Raw genomic sequence first — 16,803 nt, forward strand, 5'->3', positions numbered from 1 at the left:
TGGCTAGGTGAGTTGGATGTTCAAAATTTCACTTAGTGTAAAGAACTGGCAGTAAAACACTTGAACATTTGGTCTTATAAATGAAGGAATTTATAAATTCTGTGTTTAACTTTGAACAAACTCAGTGAGAAATTATTAAATGAACAAACGCATAATGCGTAAGCAAAAATAGCTTCCAGAGTTGCCTTCTCTTTTTGACCCCACGTGACCTTCACTGTTATCCACATTTATAAAAATAATACCATTTATTGATACTTTTTTTTTCCATTTTCTGAAGTTATCAGCAGATATTCGTACAGAATCATGGTGAGAAAATAGCTTCTAAATTATATTTAAAAATTAGTGAAGTTGGTGATCTTATAAGGGGTTAAGCAGATTGTTGTATCAATAAAAATTATTAAATTAAAAGATCCACTATTGTTTTTGTTTCTGAATAGATTTAGTTTTCAATTCTATTTGGATAAAAACAAATCTAATCGTTTTACTCAAAATTGCAATTTAGAATATTTCTATTGTATAAAAAATTATTAAATATTTTTCACTTTAAAGATTAAAAAAGTACGTAAAATTAATTCCTAATAAGATGACACAGTTTTGTATTTGTTATATTGATTGCATACGTTCATCGAGTATAATTTTACTTAAAATCAATTTTAAAAATAAATACAAAAGAAATATAATTTATTTCATGTTTAATAAAAAATGCAACGAAAATGATTGAAGGTAATGAAAAAATAAATACAAAATAAATATAATTTATTTCATGTTTAATAAAAAATTCAACAAAAATGATTGAGGGTAATGAAAAAATTGGTTAAATATAAACAGTATAATCGTTAAAAAATAGTTGATAGTAACTTTAACAAATTTATTCGAAATATTTATATAATCAAAATAAAACTGAATAGAAACTACAGTTAAATAAGAGATAAAAAATCATTTTAAGGTTAACACTTAAATATTTTAACCTCACCAAATCAGATTTTTTAAACATTTTATACTTTTTTTTTAAATCCTTAAGCTATTTTATTTTTTAAAATAAAGACAATGCTTTTCAGAAAGATAGTTCAAGTAGTTACATACCAGAATTTAAGTTTTGCTTCGGGTCTAAGAGACCTAAACTTTGGCTATTCTGTTTTTCTCAGTGAACGAGCTTCCAAATACATCCCTAAATAAATTATAAAAAAATAATTAGACAATTAGAAGCTCCTTGGAATTAAAATTAAAATTATTTACTTAAAAAAACAAAACCATTTTTTTACGATATTAGAATTATTTAACTGGATTTCGGTATGCCCAATTAAATGATTAATTAATATCTTTAAATAATTGAAGTTTAAACTTGGCATTTGAACTGTTTGTAAAAATAAAATTGATTGATTCGATGGAACACGTGAGGAATTAGTTTTTGTAAATAGTGTGTTGTAATTGTTACAGACAAAGAATTCCAATCTTTTGTAATAATTTACNGTCGCCAATAGCCCATTGTGCAGCTCTAGTGCGACGTAAATTAACAACAATAACAACAACCAAATACATCCCTAAATAACTTATAAATAACTTAACGCAAGCATCACTGACGGCGGTCAGTGTGCGGGGGGGGGTGACCACTTGGATCAGTCTGTGTAGGGACCGAGGGTGTGCGGTATTGGTCCTCGTTAAACTGTGCTACCGTAAAGTGCTCGACTTCGCGCGCAGGTCGTCGGGCCACCGAAGTGGGGGCGCCATCCCCTACGCAGAGGATCAAAATTGTGATGGCATGTCCTCGGATCATCCTCCGGGATGTTTCCCAGACCGTTGCCAATAGCCCATTGTGCAGCTCTAGTGCGACGTAAATTAACAACAATAACAACAACAACCAAATACATCCCTAAATGACTTATAAAAAAAATTAGACAATTAGAAGGAATTTAATTCCTTGGAATTAAAATTAAAATTATTTACTTAAAAAAACAAAACCATTTTTTGTGATATTAGAATTATTTAACTGGATTTCGGTATGCCCAGTTAAATGATTAATTGGTGTCTTTAAATAATTGAAGTTTAAACTTGGCATTTGAACTGTTTTTAAAAATAAAATTGATTGATTCGATGGAACACGTGAGGAATTAGTTTTTGTAAATAGTGTGTTGTAATTGTTACAGACAAAGAATTCCAATCTTTTGTAATAATTTACTGTAATAACGAATATATTTTATCTTTTATTTTTCTTGTTAACGCGAAGTAGCAAAATATAATATTTGACTGCTATTCTAGAAGTTTCATTTTTCCATACAATGAAATATGCTATGAAATTTTTAATCGAGTTTAATATAAATCAAGTTTCAGAATAAAAAATAATGGATATAAATGCTTAATGGAGTTTAGTATAAAAAATAAGCTTGCTTATATGCAGGAAAAATGAAGGATTTGTATCCAGTTTGAAACGATGCTACTTAAAATAAAGTGGTGGTACACAAAATTTTTTTAAAAAAAGTATCAAAAATACGGGGCCTTAAAATATAGGAAAAATTTATTTTATTGCAGTTTACAAAAGCTTCTCTTTATTCTGTAATTGGAACTAAAATCAGTAATAAATTGCATTCCTATAACTGCAGAACTTATAATTATTTTGCAAATAAAATATTAATTCACCAGCATTTATAGTACATGATTATGGACAAGAATTCATTTTCGTATACATAATAAGCATTACTTATTAAATATAACATTTCCACAATCAAGTTTGCTCTAAGAACTATATAGAACTATATTATAACATTAGTCATTGGCATATGATTATTGTTATCAAAAGTAAAAACAAAATTTAGTAAAGTTACTAATTTATTTAGTAAATTTAGAAGTTCAATTATGGTAAAGGAAATTATAGTTTTATAACTATATATATTACTATTCCTTAAAATCCATGGCTTGTTATACTAAAGTGACTTCGATTTCCAAAACATCAATCAAAATATAATTTGTACTAGCTTCATATTAGATCTAAGTTTTTACCCGTTTTCTTTTTATTTAATTCCTTATACAACACAAATATTCCTCAAACTTAAACTCGAAGCTTTAATCTCGCTTGAGTTCAATTAGAAGAAAAACGTAATTAAAACTGATTTCGCATTGCAATTCAAAAACTATATATTTGTCATTTACTATTTTAAAGGAATCCAATATCATTGCTTAAATAATAAAAATCAACAAAAGACGGACAATCTTTGTAGATTTTTTTCCTTTTATTAAAGTTTTAAAAAAATTATTCAATGAACTACTTTTTGTTCTTGTTTTTGTTATTGTTTTGTTTGTTCTTGTTTTATTAAATATCCTGAATCAATTTCAATTGCATTATACATTGAAAAAAAACTACTTTCTAAACTATCAGAATATGGTAAAATATACCATGCTTCTGTTTCTATGGAAGCACTGAAAAAGACCTGTAATTTTTACTGAAGCGCTTAGAAATGATTCTGGGTAAATAACAATAACATATGGTTTTATAATATCTAAATTTGATAAATGTGGTAAAATTTGGTAATTTTATCAAGATACTTGAGAGCATGTCATAAAAATTAATTCCGTTAAATTTACTTTTCAGTTATATATTTGTTTGTAATGTGTGAAAAACTATAATTTTGAAAATAAGGATTTCTGATAAAGCGCTATAATATAAAAGGAAAAATTAACAAATTAATGGTCTAAATACCTTATAATTTGGTTTTTATTGCCAAAATTATGTATTATTAAAGCAAAATTTCCTTATCATACAGTACGGTAGTTTTATCATAGTTTTTTTCCTCCGTGCACAAAACTAATTCATTGAATTATCACTAATACTAAAAGTACAAGCCTACCGGCAAAAATATTTTTTTGAAAGAAAAAAAAAGAACTCAAACATTGCGTAAAAACTATGGTAATAATTCAACGCGTATGTAGAATAGAAAATGTAGTAGAAAAACAAGAACCATTCAATGAAAATACATATTTATTTTAATGATACGCTCCATGAAATGTTCTGGTTCGTGGAGCGATAAAACATACAACAATAGAATTCATATGCGATGGAAAGCAAATACAGAATTTCGTAATATGGAGCACAAGCAATGTATCAGAGCATGCTGAACAAATGTATCCAACTAAAATTATGCTGCTGATAAAAAAGTACTCTTCGCTCTTAAAGGAATTATTCAAAATGTGACCTATATCTGAATAACATCATCAAAGCTGGAGGTGACATTAGACGAAATATAGCGTTTTTCCACCCTTCTCTTTGCTAATTGTTCCATTTACGCGCTATCCTTTTAGTAGCGTTTTTTATGATTCATGCTGTATTCGCAAAAGCTAAAGAAAACTTTTGTCCTGTGTCTGCGGTGGTTATGCCCACTAAAACGTTATAATGCTTGTTCAGTTTCGAAATAGTCTAATTTTCGGATTTTCTTTTTTTCTTTTAGCTTAAGTATTGTTCGAGTTAGAAATATTACTTTTCTTTCGTACTTTTAAACACCAATCGTAAATAAATAGAGACGTTAAATGATTAAAGAAGGGCACCACACCGAAAAACAATCTGGTAAAATTACCGTACTGCATGGTAATAACATTTTTAGTAAGAAAATAACCATAATTCTAGTAATAAAAATCAAACTATGGGATATTTAAGCCATTTAGTTCGTAATCTTTCCGTTAATATGGCAACAGTTTACCGGAAATTCTGGTTTTCAGAATTATAGTTGTTATTACCACACATTTGATCAAAAAATATAAAACTGAAAAGTAAATTTAAATGAATAAATGTTCCTTATGCCGTGCTCTAAGGTATCATGATAAAATTTCAAAATTTCATAGCATATTTAAAAGCAATATTTTATTGTCAATTTTACCAAAATAATTACCAAAGTTCTTCGGTAAAAATTACTGAACTTTTCGGTATTTCCACAGAGTTTGAAAAACTGTAAATTTTACCATATTCCGGTAGTTTTGATAATACTTTTTTTCTCTGCGTATGATGATTATCTGAGTTAGAAGAATTATTCCTCGCTAAAAATTTTAAAACTTCAACGTCAATAATGGATAATGCAATTTCCTACAAATACATAGAAATAAGCTGGAGTAATTTCTACAAATTTGTGTCGCAAAGATCCTCCAAATTGGAAAAATTATTCCTTGCTAATGATTTGAAAACTCAAACTTAAATATAGTATAATGCAATTTTTTAAAAGAAAAACGTAGAAATTATCGGGAGTTAGCTAAAATTTGTTCAAGTTTGAAAAATTGTTGTTCGTTAAAACTTAAATACTAAATAGATAATGCAATTTATCAAAATAAATGTGTATCTATATATATAGAAATTAGTAAGATTTTAATTTATAAATTATTTCTACCACAAGACTTCATTAAGTTTCTGAATTTCCTTAAAACACAAATTTCAATGGTGTTTACTTTTTTTTTTCATCTTACGTTCTTATTTCGCGTCAGACATATTTTATAATACTGTTTCATCTGTTTCCCTTAAATAACGAAATACCACGTAAGTTCGGTTCAAAACAGCCGATTGCGATAATTGTGCATTAAATTCGATGTTAACTCAACTGATATAAATTGTAAACATTACCAGTGTTCGTGTTAAAGTGGCTGTTTCCGAGGCATTAATTTTGACTAAAGAGCACTTTGTAATCAGGGGTGTCCTAGTAATTGTTTAAATTCTCCCAAATGTTTAATTCACGAATGACCTCATTGCAGGGCTGGTATTCTGTTATCATTTTCTTTAATTCTATAATTATATTCTGATTTTGTTTTATCTGGGCGTTTCACGGTTTAAATCATACGTTACAAACTCAATTATCTGTTGAAGAAAATTTTTTTGCGAAGTAAGAATGTTAGTTGTAATGATCAAAAATGACTTTTAACGACAAATTGGATTAATCGGACCATTCTGCTCATAATCTTTTGATAATTATTTTAGGTGTGATAGTTGTTAAAGGGCATTTTAATATTTCTATATACATTAACTTGTTCCCTTTTCCAGAATTAAAGTTTCAGAGTGCGCTAAATGTTTTATTTTGTCATTATTCATTGCTTCTTGTTGTTTATCCTTTTTATCATAATTTTCAATAAAACATCCTAATTAATCATGGTCTATTAAGAGATTTTAAATAGCCGTAGAATACTTCACTGAATTATGAAAAATTATTAATTATTAATATAAATTACTAATTATAAATTATTAATTAATTTTTTTCGCCACCTCTCTATAATTGACAATGGACACTCTTCAGTGTTATGAGAAAATAGTTTTCTTAGACCGATTCAAAGCTTAGTTAAAGACGAAGAAAAATCAAAGTATTGTACCAAACTCTTCCCTGCTGTGTAGCAAAGATGAGAAATTTTAATAATTTCCCTTAATTACTCTAGGTCCATCAAAAAAATATTTATCATCAAAATGACCAGCATTCGAAAGAGAGGGTGGTTAAATCTTAGGTGATTAAACAGCCTCAATAGCGATCTAAAAAAGAAACTGCGTAGAAAGACAAAACTAAAGAAAGGGTCACTTTGTATCAATTTTTGAAAAAGGCTGAGGCCCATCTTGATCTGTCGTAACTGAGGGAATAAAGAAGGAACTTCAAAATACATCTTAATTCAATAATACAGCGTAATTCAATAAAAAAAACAGAAGGAAGAGCTGGAAATATATAAGCTAGAAGCACATTTTTCTATTTTATCTTCTTAGCAACATTAGTTAACTCTTAGATTAATTTATCTAATTATGATGCATTTTTACTTTTTTACACCAGATCGGAAAGTTTGTTTTCCGCTTTTATTCTTTCATCTTAAATTCATTTTCATTTTAATTTTTTTTCAAATTTTTTTGTGACATAGACGCATTGGAGAAAATAACTTTTATCTTATTCTTTAATTTGAAATGTCGCTATTCGCCATGTAAAGGAATGCGTCCTGATGAGAACATACGTATTTACACCAATTTTTTTAATTATTTTTCTAACTACATATATATACATATAATCCAGGAATAAANTCTTCAGTGTTATGAGAAAATAGTTTTCTTAGACCGATTCAAAGCTTAGTTATCACAGAAATAATTTATTCAAGTGCTTTGATTAAATTATTAAATTCTTAAATAATCATATATTTTAATTTTCAATGGTGTTTCTTTTCTTCTTGCAGCTCAGATGAAGGTAATGGAAGTAGAGTTAGTAAGGCAGAGAACAATAGTAAAGACTAAGGAAATACAAAAAGACAAACGCAGTAACACCATCTGGCAGAGAGAAAAAACTAAAGTAACCATTACTTCATGGTATTCTTCAATTTAAGAAATAAAATATTTAGAAATAATTTTATTTTGTGAAAAGAAAATTTTTTTTTTAAGTAATTCGATAAAATGCATTTATGAAGTTAATTTTAGCTTAATTATTTATTCATTTTTTAACTCCTTTTTTTTCAAGGTTTGAACCAATTTTAAAATAGTTCTTAAATTTACTTCAGTTCAAAGCGAAATTCTAATTTCTCATAACTTCATGCTATTGATAAATAAATTGTGGTTATCAATAAAGTGAAATATTTTTTTCTTATTCATAAAAAAAATATTTCTTTACTTTTCTAATTTTCTTAATTATCATTTTTTTAAAGTGCGGTTGCAGCGGTTTTGAAACAAGACTCTTAAGCTCCCTCAAGAGGAAAAGATAATTAAAAATAATACAATAGGTTTACATATTATGGATTCTACAATTCTCTTTCTATTCAGTTTAAACATTTATGTAAGATAAAAAATTAACGGAAAATTCAAATTGTGAGCTATTTAAATAAATCTCAATTCAAATTTACTCTTTTCCAATGTTTAAACTAACATTTTTCTCCTATTTGATGAAAATATCTTTTTTATCTTAATTTTTATATTTACATACAAATACAAATATTAATAAAAATTAAAATGCTTGATGAAATTATAAAAGCAATACAAAAATGAATAAAAGCAAAGCAAAAACTCATATTTAATATATTTCCACATATTTTTATTTAATTTTATTATTTTTGTAAGATAGTAATAAAGGTAAAGTTTAAATTATGAAATATTTTTAAATATTTAAAAAAAAATTGGGTTTTTATTTATATTTAAATTTTTACATATTTTTTCATTTGATCAAGATACATCATGTTCTTCCTACTTTTCCTTGTATCAATTGTTATATGTATAGCTTTAGATAACTAGGAGGCTCTACCACCAGTTCGCTTCGCCCTCCAATCTCCGTGATTGCTTCTCATTCACCGTTGAAGATCAAGGGGAAAGAACAATTTATGTCCATTTCCACAAAAATAATGATTAGATTGTCACCTGTTCTATTTTTAGGATGTTTTAATTTTGGCAAATCAAAAAGATGGAAAACTGATACCCCCCTGCCATGCTGAAATACGCATAACATATTTCCTAATATTTAAAAAACAAATTATTTTCTTATTTAAATATTTTTCAATATATAAAAATCATTCATATAATCTGTAATCTTTTTATACCACAACCTTGAGTTGACAGCAGAATAAAATCTATTTTTAGCAATTTTCTGTTCTTGCCTAACGCATTAGCATAGAATTCGGAAACCTTTATGTAGTTGCTAATGTTTTGGATTCATTAAAATTCTCCATTATTTCTCACACACTCTATAAAATATATAAAAATTTAAAATATGTACGACTTACGTCCGGAGGACTGATGACTCCGTCCACCAACAAATCAAAAATGCGAGTGTAATTATATACGTTAGCTCAGTTTTCGCCAAGGAAAGTTGAGGAGTCCATGTATTGGCTTTGCGAGTGTAATTATATACGTTAGCACAGTTTTCGCCAAGGAAAGTTGAGGAGTCCATGTATTGGCTATGCGAGTGTAATTATATACGTTAGCTCAGTTTTCGCCAAGGAACGTTGAGGAGTCCATGTATTGGCTATACGAGTGTAATAATATACGTTAGCACAGTTTTCGCCAAGGAAAGTTGAGGAGTCCATCTATTTGCTATTAATTGATAAAATTTAATGCCGAGGCTCTTTTTCTTATCCTTACGCATTCTTGGCCCTACGTGTATAAGTGAAGAGTGTATAATAAGAAAGTGTGAGAAATAATAGAGAATTTTAATGAACCCAGATCATTAGCAACCATAAGATGGTTTTCGAATTCTATGCTAATGTGTTAGTCAAAATGAATAGGGAATCTCTAAAAATTGATTTTATTCTGCACTTAAGGTTGTGGTATAAAAGGATAACAGATTATATTAATGATTTTTATATATTGAAAATGCATTAGATAAGAAAATAATTTGGTTTTTAAATGTCAGGAAATATGTTATGTATATTTCAGCATGACACCGCCTCTCTTCCTTGAGAGTTATTACTCAGTGATGATTGACCGTGGTGTGGAAAAACAGTTTCAATTCTTGCGTAAATTCGTTTTTTTCGTCAGATATTATATGTTATTTAATAGTGAGATATTGTCTAAGGGTACAACACTTACAATATCTTATTGTCATACAAAATAGGATTTCAAACTTTAATGTGAAAGACTGTACGTTTTTAGGCATAAAATAATTACGTATTAATTAATTAGCTATGATTTATTATTGCTATGTATGATTCATTATTCACTATGTTACATTTATGAAATATTTTTTTTATACCGTAAAAGCGTTAACATCTGGCCACGTTATTTTTGGAAACATTCGCAAAAAAAACTGTTTTCTTTACAAATTATAGTAATGAACAAAATTTCTTTTTCATTCATATCTTTTATTATCTCATAAATTTTTATTTATTTATTTTGTTCTCAATTACTTTTAAATAAAAAACTGAAGTACTTAATTAAAAATTTGATATGAAAATTCACTCAGTTCTCCATCGGTTTGAATTCTGTTGATTACCTCCAATTGTGAAGCAATTCTTTATTGTCATGTCCACCCACTTTCATCATTCTTCTTCACGTGTTGAATTTTACGCCCATGAATTCGGAACATGTCTTTTTTTTTCTTTCTTTTAATTGCGACCCTCAGACAATGGTTTCATTAAAATTCCCACCGCATTCAAAACGTATCGTTGTGAAACGTGCTTATTTATGTCTCATAACCTTTTAATAATCTTAACTGGTATCCCAATCTATTTTTTTCACATGTTTTACTGTTTATTAATTTTTTTTCTTGCAATAGTTTTTTATCTTTACTTTTTTAGTTAAGAATCTTTTATTTCCCTTTAACTACTGTTACTTAACCAGTGTTAGATTTTGTAAAGTTATATTTTTATAGAGAATGATTAAATTATCTAAAACTTATCTGGTTTAAGTTAAACAGATTTTTGGACTAACTAAAATCAGTTTTTTTTTATATCATATTAATTTGCTTTAATGTAATAAACTAGTCGACGAATCCCCGTTCGTTTGGGTCCCCGGCCCACTTGTTTGGCCATGCTTGCCTAACAAACGGACTTTTTTAGTTTACTTTTTTAGTTAAGAATCTTTTATTTCCTTTTAAATACTGTTACTTAACCAGTGTTAGATTTTGTAAAGTTATACTTTTATAGAGAATGATTAAATTATCTAAAACTTATCTAGTTTAAGTTAAACAGATTTTTGGACTAACTAAAATCAGTTTTATTATATCATATTAATTTGCTTTAATGTAATAAACTAGTCGACGAATCCCCGTCCGTTTGGGTCCCCGGCCCACTTGTTTGGCCATGCTTGCCTAACAGAATTTTAAGTTTATTCAAGATTTATGGTTTATTATGTCATACTCGAACTAGAATAGGATACTTACAAGTGTCGTTATCATAGGTAAATCATGCCATTTGTATATTCAGAAGCCAATCAGGTTCGACACACAAGCATGACGTCACTTACAAATATTCAATTAAATCAGATTTAAATCACACAGTCAGGCGTAATCACTTTTCTCTTCTCGAGATACAAGTACCTAATTGTAAACCTTTATAGAGGTTGCGTTTTTGAAACGGAACTAAGATTCGGTGTATTGCTAAATTATATAATTTCTGTTGGAAAGATAAATAACATATTTTTTAATTTGATCCTAATTGCAAATAACTTTTTTTTAAACTTGAGATTTTATTATTTACTTGAGCATAATACTGAATCTACGCTTCTTTAGCTACGCTATCACAGCTATCTTCTAAGTATGTTATGGATACCGTTTAGCCTTTTAATAATTATTTATAATTTTTTGAAGTTATTCATTCGGTTAATTGTGCAATGTTTATTGACTACAAAATTTAACTATTAATAGAGAATTATAGTGTTTGAAAATAGAATCGGCTTTTCAAGGTTACGCGATTACCCGGCGTTTCTTCTCTCCGTTACCAGGGTATCCACAAATCTTGCATTTTTTTCCAACGTCTGTACGTTATTATAATAGTATTATAATAGTATTATAATAACATACAGTTAAAAGTTATAGATACTCCTTAATTGACATGTGAATAAACAAAATAGCGTTGCTGCCTGTCACATCGTTACCAAGCGGCGAAGGTAGAAAATGTGACCTTGAGACGCCAATTTAAATTGCAAGGAGTATAGATGCATGAGTGCGTGAACTGTTATTCATAGTTGAATTGTTACAACGTAATAAATTATTATCTAATGCTTATATTTACAGTATTTAAATTACAGGCATTAAAAAAATTGACAAAGGAAATTAACCTTCGTTTCTGTGCATATGAAGAAAAAAAAACGAATAGATTCAATAATTTTTTATTTACATTTAAAAGGTCCAGTTTTCCTCTATTTTTTTAAGTGGTCAGCAAGTGTATTCAAGTATTCATCATTATCGTTTTACAAATTTACCAATCCATTCTCTCTATAACTCTGCCGTCTGCTGTTTAAAGTCACTTCATCGCATTCTGAATCAGAGGGAGCCTGTTGGTTAAACACGTCGAAATTGAATTGGCCCAAAAGATAAAACTTCATATGCTCGAAGTCCCCGACGTTTGTTGTGCATGGCTTTTTTCATTATTTGCAAAATGTTGCAATAAATTCTACATGCCCCGCAATTGGCGAGAATTTGAATTTCGCACATTTTATGACGCTCTAATCAGAAAATGCACAGACTTTTCCTAGGATGTCTGGAAGCTTACAGAATCACAGATTTCTTGATGTAACAATGATTGCGTTCCGACTGCTTTTTCAAGAGCCATGCTACGACAGAGATTAAGTTCCAAATTACGCACGTAAGAATATTGTTTTAAATTCTAGAACATTAGCAACAAATGATACTGCGCTAAAAGGAAATGTTGTTGTAAAAAAATATTTGAATATTTTTTACTAAAATGTTTATTTATAAATAGCTTCCCGATATTTTAGCGAATTTTAATTTTGCGCCCTTTATGCTATTTTCTATTTATGGTTTTTTCGTCATTTTGCTACCAAAAAAGGCAGAGTGGCAGTTGAAACTTCAGGGTTATTATTAAACATTATACTGCAAACTATACGAAAAAACAACGCATTTTAATTGTTGAAAAATAGTTTGATAATCGTCAGGCCGTTTACTGGTCCAGTTTTGATGGCAGATTATCCATTCCGATCATACAATTTAGCACAATTGAACTTTTTACTTTGTAAGTTTTTGAAAGTCTATCACCTACGCTTGTGTTATGCGAGTGCCTTATCAATGAAACTCATCGACATATGTGCGAAATGGTCATTGAAAATTTCGTATTTAACAGCAAAGATTTTTTTTTAACCTATAAGTGCATTTACATAAAAAACCTATACTGTATTCTTTATGAATCCTTAAAAACTTGCAAATTTTATCTTAAAAAACTGTATTTTCTACCAAAAATGTTAGTGAAAGTTTTGAGACACTCTGTATATATTTCTGATAATTTCGCATTTCGTTTTCAATGCCATGTCACATTACCCTTAATTAATATTTACTTTAACCGATACTGATATTATTTATTCTAGGTAATATTTTAAGCCCTTGAGAACATTCCAAACCACAAAATTGTTTTTGTTAGTTCTATGCATTCAAGATTCTACAGACCATTTTTGTTATATATAAAATTGTTTTTTTGAAAAAGAATAGCATTGAACAATGATTGATTTATACCATTTTCTTCCAGGTCTCCACTCAGTATGCTAGAGATAAACTCAAAGTGCCAATCCTAAAACCTCAGAAACAAAAGCAAATAACAGTTACAAAAAATGAAAAAGTGCTAACACATAGAACACAAATTCAGAAGAACAATAAACTGAAGGAGAAGACAAAATACTCGAAGGAAAAATCATTGGTATTTCAATCTTTCACACTTTACATTATTTGTTTTGACATTGTACAACTCTATTGCTTCTTTATATAGTAGCTTTCTTTCCATGTCGCCAGAAGTATGAAAAAAATTAATACTAAAACTCTCAAATAAACATATAGAGCATGATTAGGTTCAGTATACAAGCTGTCAGAGTAGGTAGGGCACATCATAAGCATAGAGAATTGCAATGCAAACTACGACCGGAACTATAGTCGTACATCAGTAAAGGCGCTTTTTTATTTCAGACTAACTCTTCATGCATATTTGAACTGGTGTTTTTATTTATTTAAATTATCTCAATTTAAGTTAAATTTATGTTTTCTAGTAATTGTATACAAATAGGTTTGGAAAAAAAACTGTAGTATAGTAATTTGCTGATTTAGCAGACAGATTGGCGAGCAATGAAAGTTAATCGCCAAATCAATAAAATATGATACAACCGATGAACCTATATGAATGCAATTTAACCCTCTGTCGCAAAATTTTATTAAACACATTTTTCCTTATTTTGTATTAATTTAGGTAAAAAATAAGTGAAACATATACTATTTAGCATTTTAATAGTTGATAGTAATGAAATACAGCATGAAACTTTCAAATAGGGCTCACTTCCCAAAATTTTTTTTTTGTTTTCCAAATTTACTCTTATTTGCAGTTATTTAGATCTAACAGAAACAGATATTAATCCTTGAAATATTTTTTAACTTAGAAAATCAATTTTTGAATATAAATGGAGAAAAAAAAAAGCTACTTTTTTAATTTTGTTCTTAATTAAATTTTTAATTTTAAAATGTAATTCAGATAGTCTAACATATTTTTTAGTAAATATTAGTGATTTTTTATAATTAAAAAATATCGAAATATATTTTTACTTATAATTAGAATGTCAGGAAAAACAAATATGTAAATGGTACATCGGTGTTTCATCTGCTTCAAAGGGTTAAAACAATAATTATTGAAAAAAATAAAACTAGTTACAAATTAGGATAATTTAGATGAACAAAAATACCGATTCAATTGTGCACGAACATAAATACATAACCTATAATAGGCATGTGCCCCTAACGGCGTAGGATGATACTTCCAATCATTCCGATCATGGGTTGCCTTGAAATTCTTAATCTTTATGATATGGCCTACATTTCAGGGCTTGTCACGCAAATACAGATTTTCTTTTTTTGTTGTACCAACGTCATTTTTAATTTGCAATGTTTGATGTAAAAACATGACCACTAAAATAGGCAGTGCAATGTTGTAGACACTGTTGCGATGTTGTAGAGAAGCTGGCATGATACCGGCNTGGTTCAAGAGGTCCACGAGGGAAAAATGCACAATATTACCGTGATTACAGAGCACGGAAGCGAGCGGAGCAGGAAAAAGAGTCGTTGAATAGGACTAGTGATCCTTCTACGACTGCTGATTCTTCTACAATTAACGTCGCAGGTTGCGAAGTTTAACTTCTTCCGCGAGGAGGGCCTCCACGCACTATTTTTTTTTCATTATTTTTCTTTTAATAATTTTATCTTTTATAAAAATTATATTAAACTTTTGGTGCTTTGATATAACAAATAGAGATTACTTGCGGAACCCTTGTCAAAGTTTTAGGGAAAGTGTTCCTCTGAATCCAGGTTGAAGGCCTCTATTTTACTCAAGTAAAATGAAATTGTAAGAAATAAATGTACAAAAACAGCGATTAATATTTTTAACTTGCTCGCTGACGCAATGTTTCATGTTAAAACACGAGATCAGTTAAGCAGTTCTCGAGCTATAAGATTTAAAGGAAACGTTACAAAAAATAATGGTAAAATAGAGTCCTAAAAATATCTTAAAAATTATCTAGCTTACACAAGCATGAATTTAGAAACATATAACAAGATCATGAAAATAATGGACAAGAAAAAAAAGAGCAAAACAATTTTTGGAACGTTGAAGAATGAGTTGGTTTCTGTTGAGAACAGTTATAGTTCGTATATAAGGTTTATGCTAACCCATTACGGATCTTTCAATTTACTTTTCCAAGGTTTATACTAAACCGGTACGGGTATTTAAATTTATATTTGTAAAGTTTATTTTAATCCGCTATTGGAATTTAAATTTAATTTTGCTTGTTGATTGTAATTGATGCTACGAATAAATGTTTATTTTTTTAATTATTTATTTAATTATAAAAATCTGTCGCTTTAGTAAAGCTTGATTCGTTACAGTCGTTATAGAAGATCATGATTTAACATTGCTATATTCTGAAAACTACTCGATAAATTTATTTCAAATTATTTTTCCATCATCGAAATTCCCATTAATAAGTGTATTCAATCTTTTTTTTTTTTTTTTTTTTAAGAAAAGAAGAAACTTAATCGTTTTGGTGCATTTTATTTTTTAACTTTTTCTATTGTAACTGTCCTTGGCTTTTTAAGATACAATATCCTTTGGAGAGCGCAGGGAGTATGGGTGGGGACTCGTAGTTATGACAATTTTTTTGATTAAAAAATAAATATTTTCTTCATTATTCATAATAGTTTCTACAGATATTCATAATTTTTTCTTAAAAAATTGCATAAATACTTTTCTCGATTAAATAGAAATGCAAATCAGAGGCTCTTGAGCAGGAGGGTATCTCTACTGACCTAGCATTGATAGTAAGATCCTATTAAATTTTATTCTAACTTTTATATGATGGTAATCCAGGCAAATTGGCAGCATTTTTCTCAACTGAATTTTTCAGTCTCCCTAACAAAATTCTTACATTTCTTTAATGGAATCTTCATTATCCTCCCAAAATGATTAAAGATTAGTTTCTTTTGTAAAACAACTAATTTTGCTGCATTAAGAAATAACTAATTAAAGACGAACTTTAGGAAAATCACCATGTTAGAACAAGTATATATTTTAGAATATCAAAATTTTAACAATCGAACTACGATTTTTTAACTTTATTATGATGCAGTGCTGCCATCTGGAAAGTGCGAAAATAAATACTAACTTAGCTGAAATCACAAACTCGTTATTTTAGTGTTGTAGTCCCTACCTGGGTGTTACTTCGTTTTTCTTCAAGAGAACAGCGAGATGCTAAGAAGGAGAGCTAAATTAAGGCTTCATTTTTAATCATTTAATGTGACAAACCGCTTTAAAGCGACTATATTATTCTTCAAAAATATACGTATTATGAATAAGTGTGTTTTCTTTCATGATATTTTATAATAAATAATTCCATTTTAAACCATCTCAACTCAAATGAGCGTACGAGTGTTACAAATATCTAATAATAATAATAATAATACAAGAGCTAATTTACTAATTTGTTTCATCGTATTTTGAAACATCGTTTTTTTGAAACTTATATTTTAATCAAAAATATTATTGATTAAATGTAACTGTATGATCCAAATCGCTAGTTATTCCTTGGGGTTTTTTTTTTAATGTGTTTTTAAACTTTAATGAAAATTTAAAATGAGGTGCGTATCGGTTTTTTTAATTCAGATGTTTTAATAAAACAAATTCTACTGTTATTATACC

At 28.4% G+C, this 16,803-nt stretch overlaps 1 long non-coding RNA gene across 1 annotated transcript in view; it reads left to right on the top strand.

The window, feature by feature from the left end:
- The window catches only part of LOC122273834 (uncharacterized), a 43,860-nt gene extending 30,494 nt beyond the window's left edge, over nt 1-13,366 (top strand). Inside the window, exons 2-3 of the long non-coding RNA XR_006227791.2 lie at nt 7,165-7,277; nt 13,105-13,366. This is a non-coding gene — a long non-coding RNA (uncharacterized lncRNA). The remainder of the gene's footprint in view (nt 1-7,164; nt 7,278-13,104) is intronic.
- Nucleotides 13,367-16,803: the final 3,437 nt, after the last annotated feature.

This window comes from Parasteatoda tepidariorum, chromosome 1, assembly GCF_043381705.1.
Source record: "Parasteatoda tepidariorum isolate YZ-2023 chromosome 1, CAS_Ptep_4.0, whole genome shotgun sequence".
Classification (NCBI taxonomy): Eukaryota; Metazoa; Arthropoda; class Arachnida; order Araneae; family Theridiidae; genus Parasteatoda; species Parasteatoda tepidariorum.